This window comes from Falco biarmicus, chromosome 3 (genome assembly GCF_023638135.1).
Source record: "Falco biarmicus isolate bFalBia1 chromosome 3, bFalBia1.pri, whole genome shotgun sequence".
Taxonomy (NCBI): domain Eukaryota; kingdom Metazoa; phylum Chordata; class Aves; order Falconiformes; family Falconidae; genus Falco; species Falco biarmicus.
The window spans coordinates 93,161,656-93,170,004 of record NC_079290.1 but is presented as its reverse complement, the minus strand read 5'-3'; the positions used below and the strand labels follow the sequence as shown (position 1 = coordinate 93,170,004).

Here is an 8,349-nt window from a genome sequence, read left to right as displayed (position 1 = left end):
GGTGATAAAACTCTCATCGACTCCAAAGGGTCAAAGCTTTATAAAGCAACTTCCAAGAGTCAACAAACTTAATTTTGCTGAAGAGACGCAATCATTCTTGGGCAGAGAATATGTATGTATTCAAGGGGTAATAAACTCAAAAGTTTGGGGTTTTTTTGCAGAGAGCTGTGAGTTCAAGACAGCAGGATCAGTATCGGCTTTTACCAGAATCCTAACATGTCATTTTCAATGTTACAGGAGTGTTCCACCTCTGGCTCCTCTCTGACTTGTCTGGTCCTGGGCTTGTGTTTGTGTGCAATCTTGCTTTTCTTTTATTTCCAGTCAGGAGGCAAGTGCTGTCTTGTATGTACTAATGCCTATCGTCCTGCAGATCTGACGGGTTTCAGGCACCTGTTTTTCTTTTGATATTGACAAACAGCTCCCTTAAAAGAAGGCATCTTTGTTTAGCAGTTGGAATAAAGCATGAGAGAAAAGGGGATTTTCGAACACCGAAGAGCCTAAGCACATATTTAGTTCAATTTTTGGTTAAGGTCCAGCTGGAACCAGTCCACTTCATAGGGATATGCAGGAATAACATAGTCATGCTGATAGTCATCAAATGGCTTCTCAAAATTCTGCTACTACCCCCCACCACTACCCCCACCCCACCAAGCCAAGGAAGGCAACCTCTAACAACTGACACAATCAACTCTGATAGAGCATCTCAGCTCAAATAACATGACTTACAGGAGTGAGTTTAAAAACCAGTGGGGATATTAATGGAAGTACTACTCCATTGTGGGAATACCCTCATCCACAGAAGGTTAACCCAGTTGTATGTGTCTGTCCCCTGGGTGGAAGTGAAGATGCACTTCAAGACCTGAAAGTCACATGTCCAAGGCTTTATGTGTAGTAAAGAAACTTCATATTAAGGACAGATCCAAATACAGCATGAAAAATTATTCAGTGTCACACCCACATTTGTCACAGTTACATTCCTATTACATTGTGTAAGAAGAAAACAATATCTGTCAAAAATAAAATAAAGAGGCGCATGAATGAAAGAGAACTGGTTACAATACATTCACATTTTATCTGATATTCTAAGGTCAGTTAAAATACATGTTCAGTGTTATCATGGATATGTCACATAAGGAAATATTATTCTAGTTTACTTACAGAAACTTGAAGAGAAGAACAGCTGTAAGTATGTCCTCAAAAGAGATGAAACAATGCAATAGTTATTGAAGATAAATAGGTATATTTTCAAAGCCTGCTTTCCACCTTCTTATTCTGTACCATAGAAGTCTTTGCTAGCTTTCATCATGGGTACTTGCTCAGTAACATGAAACACAATTACATTCCTGATGATGAAAATGTAGCAGTGAACAAGGTAAGTAGGTTGGAGGGAATTTATGAAGGTGAAGATTAATAACCATATACTCTATGCTATTCCTGACACACTAAAAAATACTTAAAACAGTGTTTTCATAGCTATTAGGAACCTTGGGTTTTGAAGAGCTGCCCAAGGTAAGAATTTGTTTCACATTTTAGGATATAAAGAAAAGATTTTTTTTCAGATCATAAACCTTAAATCAAGATACCTAGGCACATACACAGATTTTTCCCTCCACTGTAAATAGTCTTCAACATGTAAACTAATGCCCTGCTGATTTAGGCTTCCTGAAAAAATGCAATTTCTATTTAAATCTTGTTAGGGAATTATAAATGTTTTTTAGGGAAGTAAAAACAAAAATAAAAAAGTCCATACATGGATATTATTTCAGAAAACAAACCCATGCCCAAAAAGAGGGGAATCAATTCTATTCCTCAGGGGACTTTCAAGTTCTGGCTGTTAAGTGTCCACTAAGGTGACAGTTGGTAAGTCATTTAAATTTTTGGATTATTGTCAATTGGTAATCAAGCAACAATTTATTTCTGAGTTTTCAACTAACGTGGAACATCTGAAAGATCAGCAACTGTGCCATTTGTGAAACAAATCCTGTAATCTAGATTCATGTTGGCTTTGTTTAAATTTGTTCTCATCTCTTTTCTCCTGCATGCAACGGCATCAAGTGAATGGATCCCTACAGCTCTTCCAGCAGTGACAGTAGTAATTAGAGATATAAAAAAGACTAAGATTAGTGGGCTTTGACTTCCATTCAGAGATGAACATTCCCAGTCAGATTTCATTGTGAAGAGTTTTCAGGCACTTACAGGTTTTGAGGATCTCATTGGCTCCTTAAGGCTCCAGTTCTGTTTCCTGGCTTTTGCAACTGGCTGTTAGTCTCCTTTATATTGCACAAAATTCACTTTATCTTTTCAATCCAAAGCGAAATAATAATAACAACAACAATTAATATTATTTTATCATCATAATTTTTGTTATTATACACAGAACAAAAGTTAATTTTTTCCAACCATGATTTGAGGGATAAAAGTTCCAGATACTTTCTTCCTCTTTACTTTAGACTGTGGCATCTTAAATAGTAGGTGGTAGCTGTTCTGATCCATAGTCCATTAAATTCTAGAGCAACTCAGTTATGCTTCAGGATTCACTAACAATGTTGTGGTACCCTGCACTGCTACCACTTCACATGATTTTGCTCAGAAAGCTTATTTTAGTTCAGTTTAATTTATAACTGCAAGTGGGGTTAGAGGACATACTTGTTGTTCTTTTTACAAACCTAACCAAAGAGTTAATTCTTAGAAAAGCTCTTTCAAGTCCAGCCTGATATAGATCATTTGTTTCTAAGACTCCTTTCACACTGGCTTTTTTTATACTCTTGCTATGTGTAGAGTGACTTGAGGAATATGTAGTAGAGATTCCCATCGCTGTCTGTACTACCAAGTTACTAAACACTTATGCCAAATAGCCTTGGCATTTCTGGTTTTCAGAGTGTGAATAATGTCAAATTTCCTCCTTAGAGATTTTCTGTTCATCTTTTATTTCTCTTCAGACATAATCTCCACGTGTGGGTGGGCATGACATGGTTAGTGACATACTCAAACTACTTTACCAGATGATGCAATGCATTCATAGAAAATAATGACACTTGGGTAAAAAGCCTGTACAGTTTTTTTCTGATACTTCCCCTGGAGCCTTTGCTAACTCATTCTGTGATACAGTAGTACCCACAGAACGTGCTCTTGAGTTACAGATCAACAGACCTTTCAAATGTGTAAAAGTAATGTTTTTTGCTTCTAATTAAGTGGGCATTTACTCACTTGGAGCAACTATAGTGGTGGAAACATCTTCTAAAAATTACTCGTATTCACAGATATTTCCACTGTCATTTCGGGGAGCCTCCAGTAATGCTGGCAACCTGTGCAGACTGATATAGGTATTTATCTCCTTATTCACAGGTAAGTCCGCTTCTTGCTTAACTACTTCTGCAAAATTGTTTTGGCTGTGTTTTTGTTGTAATCTTCTGTAATGATGATTTAGAAGGTGTTCTTTTGATCAGTACACATTCAGTTGCAGCGATTCTCCCGTGTGTAGTCTGCCACAAGATAAACGTAAGTCTGTATCACATAAATCAAATATATCACATAGAACAGTTTCAAAACAACAACAAAATGAGCATCTTCCCCAATTAAAACACTAGGACCAGGCTCTGATGGAAAAGGATGCTAACACACAATCCTGACTAAGTCCTAAATAGGCCTGTGCTGCTAGATGCCAGTGCTAGTAACAAAGGCTGAAGTGCATCAATCCCATTGCTCTGTCTTAAAAACAAAATATCACTGAGGCCTACAGCTTCCCCCTTCCAGTTCATCCACTTAATTTTTGGCTCTGGAAATTGACACTAAACCTTTTTAGTTATCATTAAAAATTACTTTTCCATCTGCAAAATCCTTTGAGAACATGAATAAAGCTATCTTTTATTTGGATAGAAGTGGGAAAAATAAATCTTAAAACCAGCTCAAAACCATTCCATCATACATATGACCAACCTCACCAGTGCAAATAGAAGTCATCCTGCTCATCAGTCTGCTTGGCTTTGGCAATACCAAGAGTAACAAAGGGTGAGACTTTTGTTGTCTGGTCCAGTCTGAAGAAAATCACTTACGTCGAGATCAACTTCTTTGTGCAACGACCTGCTTCAGTATCCTGCTACGAGCCAGGCTGTGACCAACATGACAGGACAGCCATCACCTAACCGTTCCCCTTGGTGAAATCGGCTCTGTTCTCCAGTGCTACCAGCCTGATAATTCTCAGAAGTCAGCTCTGCAAATACAGCTGCCAGCCTACTGCAGTCAAACTCAATTCATACAAGTACACAATCTCCAAGTAGATATGCCTGCGCAAAGGAAATGTTTCCTGAGTTGTTGGTTTTCAATTTAATTACCAAACCAAAGTCCACTTCCTATCAAGGCAGAGCGGTTCTCTGACTTGGGTCATCTTTTGCAAGCCTTATGCATTTTCCCTTGTGTAAAGGGAACTATTAAAAATTTGTTAACATTTATACAATTCAAACAAATTCTAAGCACAGAATGAACTCTGTATATGGAATTTCAAGTAATTATGTTATAGTTATTTAAATAAGCTGGCTAATACTAACTTTTCCCCTTCTCAGAGTGAAAAAGAAAGTACTATTGCATTACTCATAGTGGTACAGAGACATAATAATTAATACAATACAAAGAGTTCTTTTTGCTTTGCAGGTGCCAATAAGCAACCTCAAGGGGATATTCAAGAATCCTTTGCGTGTTTAGGGTTTTATTGCAGGAAAACTGTATGATGTAAGTGCCTTTCATTTCACTCTCTTTCAGCTATGGTGCCTTTAGTAGGCCTGCTTACACACATAAAACACACATGCCTCTTTCTCCTGTTTCCACAGCCTTTCTAAAATACTTCAGCAGAGATTCAAAACAGCTTGTATACTACTACACATGCACAGAAAACATTAAAAGAGCATTATGAAAGTTGCAAAGTCAAAACCTCTAAGTCGTCTTAATGGAACTCTATTTTTATAGGCATTATGATACTGCCTTTGGTTATACTTTTCCACAAGGCAATTTTAATTCCTTGTCTCAGAATGGTTATTTCATAAGTTTCATAATCTGTTAACACAGATTTTTTCATTTTTCATTTCTCTAGAGAATTAAAGAAGCAAACAAAACTCCAAGATCTCCTTGTGCGGCATCATACAGATTGCAGTCTTGTTATTCATTAGCAGGGTTAAAATATTTAGTTACAGAAAGGAGGTTCCTACCATTTCAGTTGGTGAGCAACAGTTAGTATTAAATCTATCCACCTCCATATGGTCCACCAACAGGGGGGAAAGAGAGCATCATTTCAGGGTTGGTATAAGTGGGTGTAGAACCAGACAGTTGAAAAAAAATTGGGAGTAGAAGTGTCCCCTGCATTCCCATCTGTCTCTGCTGCAGCTTCCGCCATTTTAACTCTGTTGACATGAGTAATCATTTAGCAACACAGTAAATCAGACGAGCTTGCTGGTCACACTGAAAGCTGTCTCTGCAAAATGGTACCTAGTCTGATTAGAGCCGCATCGGCTCTCACTGTGGGTCCACGCTCCTTAGAGCTGAAGCAAGAAAAGGGCAGCCAAAGGCAGCAAAGAATGTATGTTTACCCCCCTCTGTGGCAGTGTGGTCTTAAATCCACTTAAGACCACGTACTGAGATCATAGAATCATACAATGGTTTGGGTTGGAAGGGACCTTAAAGATCATGCAGTTCCAGCCCCCCTGTCGTGGGCAGGGACACCTTCCACTAGACCAGGTTGCCCAAAGCCCCATCCAGCCTGGCCCTGAACACTTCCAGGGATCCACATCCACAGCTTCCCTGGACAACCTGTTCCAGTGCCTCACCACCTTCACAATAAAGGTTTTCTTACTCATATCTAATCTAAATCTACCCTCTTTCAGTTTAAAACCATTACCTCTTGTCCAGTTGCTACAGGCTTTTGCCAAAAGTCCCTCTCCAACTTTCTTGTAGGCCCCTTTAGGTACTGGAAGGCTACTATAGGGTCTCCTCAGAGCTTTCTCTTCTCCAGGCTGAACAGCCCCAATTCTCTCAGCCTGTCTTCACATGAGAGGTGCTCCAGCCCTCTGATCTTCGTGGCCCTCCTCTGGACTTGCTTAAACAGGTCCATGCCCTTTTTATGCTGGGGGCTCCAGAGCTGAATGCAGTACTGTAGGTGGGGTCTCACAAGAGTGGAGCAGCAGGGGAGAATCACCTCCTTTGACCTGCTGGCCATGCTTCTTTTGATGCAGCCCAGGATTTCGTTGGCTTTCTGGGCTGCAAGCACACATTGCCGGGCCATGTTGAACTTTTTGTTTACCAGCACCTCCAAGTCCTTTTCTTCAGGGCTGCTCTCAATCCGTTCTATGCTCAGCCTGTATTGATACTGGGGGTTGCTCCAACCCAGGTACAGGAACTTGCACTTGGCATTGTTGAACTTCATGAGGTTTGCTCAGGCCACCTCTCAAGCCTGTCAAGGTCCCTCTGGATGGCATCCCTTCCCTCCAGCGTGTCAATCACACCACACAGCTTGGTATTATCAGCAAACTTGCTGAGGGTACACTTGATCCTGCTGTCCATGTTGCTGACAAAGATGTTGAACAGCACTGGTCCCAGCATGGACCCCTAAGGAAGGCCACTTGTCACCGGTCTCCACTTGGACATTGAGCCATTGACCTCAACTCCTTGAGTGCGACCATTCAGCCAATTCCTTATCCACCGAGTTGTCCACCCATCAAATCTATCTCCAGTTTACAGACAATGATGTTACATGGGATGGCATCAAAAGCTTTGCACAAGTCCAGGTAGATGATGACATACCCAAATGCTAGTGAGTTTCACACATACTTGCTGGCAGCAGGAGAATGGTAACAATCAAGAAACTTGGGTTCAGGTCTGAGTGCTGCCAGGGTGTGATCTAATAGGCAAAGGACTTTGATCACCACTGCTGGATGTTCACTGTCCCCATTCACTCAAATCTCTCCTGCTGGTCCTCTTTGGTTTTTTTTTTCTTTATTAATCTTAGTATAGTCTGTCTGTCACTGACTTCTTGCCAAACTAATATTTGTCTTCAGCTGCAGGATTCTTCTTGCAGCTCCAGCCCCTCCCCCCCCCCCCCCCCCCCCCCTTCTAAGTTTTTGGCTGTGGCTCACAACCAGTTTCCTGCTCTGGGTCAGCACACTTAGCCATTCCTGGGGTGCCCTTGCTCCCTGCTGCCTGGCCTGTTTAATTCTTTTCAAACACACACACGATCACAGTCTCTTTCCCAGTCCTACTATCAATTTCCACCAGCTTTTTGCCTGCTGCATTGTCCTCCTTGCCAGTTCCCATCTCCTAGTCTTTCATTCCTCCAACCCAGGCTTCTTGCTCCAGTTTCTTCATTTAATTAGTCTCAGGATCCCCTTCAACTTCCCATTCTGTTTCAGCCTTCCCATCCTCTAGCTACCTTAGTCCCTAAACTCCCTTTCCTGAATCTGATTTCCTTTTCTCAACTTGCCAATAACAATGATCAGTTGCCTGGTCCCCACAGTCCACCCAGACTCCCCCAGACCAAGCTTCTGCTACATTTTGGCATTTCAGACAGATTGCTTTTCCTTGTTTTCTGTATTTCATTCAGGTTCTTTCTCTAGTACCAACTTGGCAGTGTACCACCACGACCACAGAGAAGAGTCTTCCTGTTTTCAGCTCCGATGCCTGCTCCTGCAGTGCTTCACAGCAACCTGGGGCAGCCCTGGCAGGGATTGTCCAGCTCAGCACCTCAGTGCGGAAAGGCTCTTAAGAGACTGTAGCTGTCAACTTGTGGTGAGACACTGCCGAGCATGTGCAAAGAGTGAGTCTCATAAAAAGCTTATCATTGTGGCAGTTCATCAGGGAGATTACAAAAGGCTCATCCCTGACACAGAAGCTATTTTGCTGCCAAATTTTAAGCCCCTCACCCACATTAGAAATACATATGAGCATCTCAATAAAATAATTTTAGTATTTTAAGCAGGATCACAACAATTTAAAATAAGTGCATTGAAAAGAAGGCATCACTTAATGACTGGTAATCTATTTATTAGAGCAAAATTAAGAAAAGAAAACATAATGTATTTATTGCAGTGAGGTTTAGAAAAAAGCTGCTTCATAGTCATCTAACATTTGTCACTATAATGGTGAGAGGAAGACATTTCATTAGCCACTAATTAATAGTTATTTTACTTTGGAAATACTGTATAACTGTTTGTCACACAGTTTTATTTCTATTTTAGAAGAGTTACATGCTAACTTATTTTATTTACATTTGCATAGCTGAGAACACACAGCCTGTCAGTTACTGCATTTTACCTGATGGTTTCTTAAGCATCCTGGTTTCTTAAGATCTTTTTGATTTGAGTCTTGGTA

The 8,349-nt window shown here is 40.6% G+C and overlaps 1 long non-coding RNA gene across 1 annotated transcript in view; it reads right to left on the bottom strand.

The window, feature by feature from the left end:
* Positions 1 to 606: 606 nt before the first annotated feature.
* The window catches only part of LOC130146829 (uncharacterized), a 131,993-nt gene continuing 124,250 nt past the window's right edge, over positions 607 to 8,349 (bottom strand). Inside the window, exon 3 of the long non-coding RNA XR_008821026.1 lies at positions 607 to 3,482. This is a non-coding gene — a long non-coding RNA (uncharacterized LOC130146829). The remainder of the gene's footprint in view (positions 3,483 to 8,349) is intronic.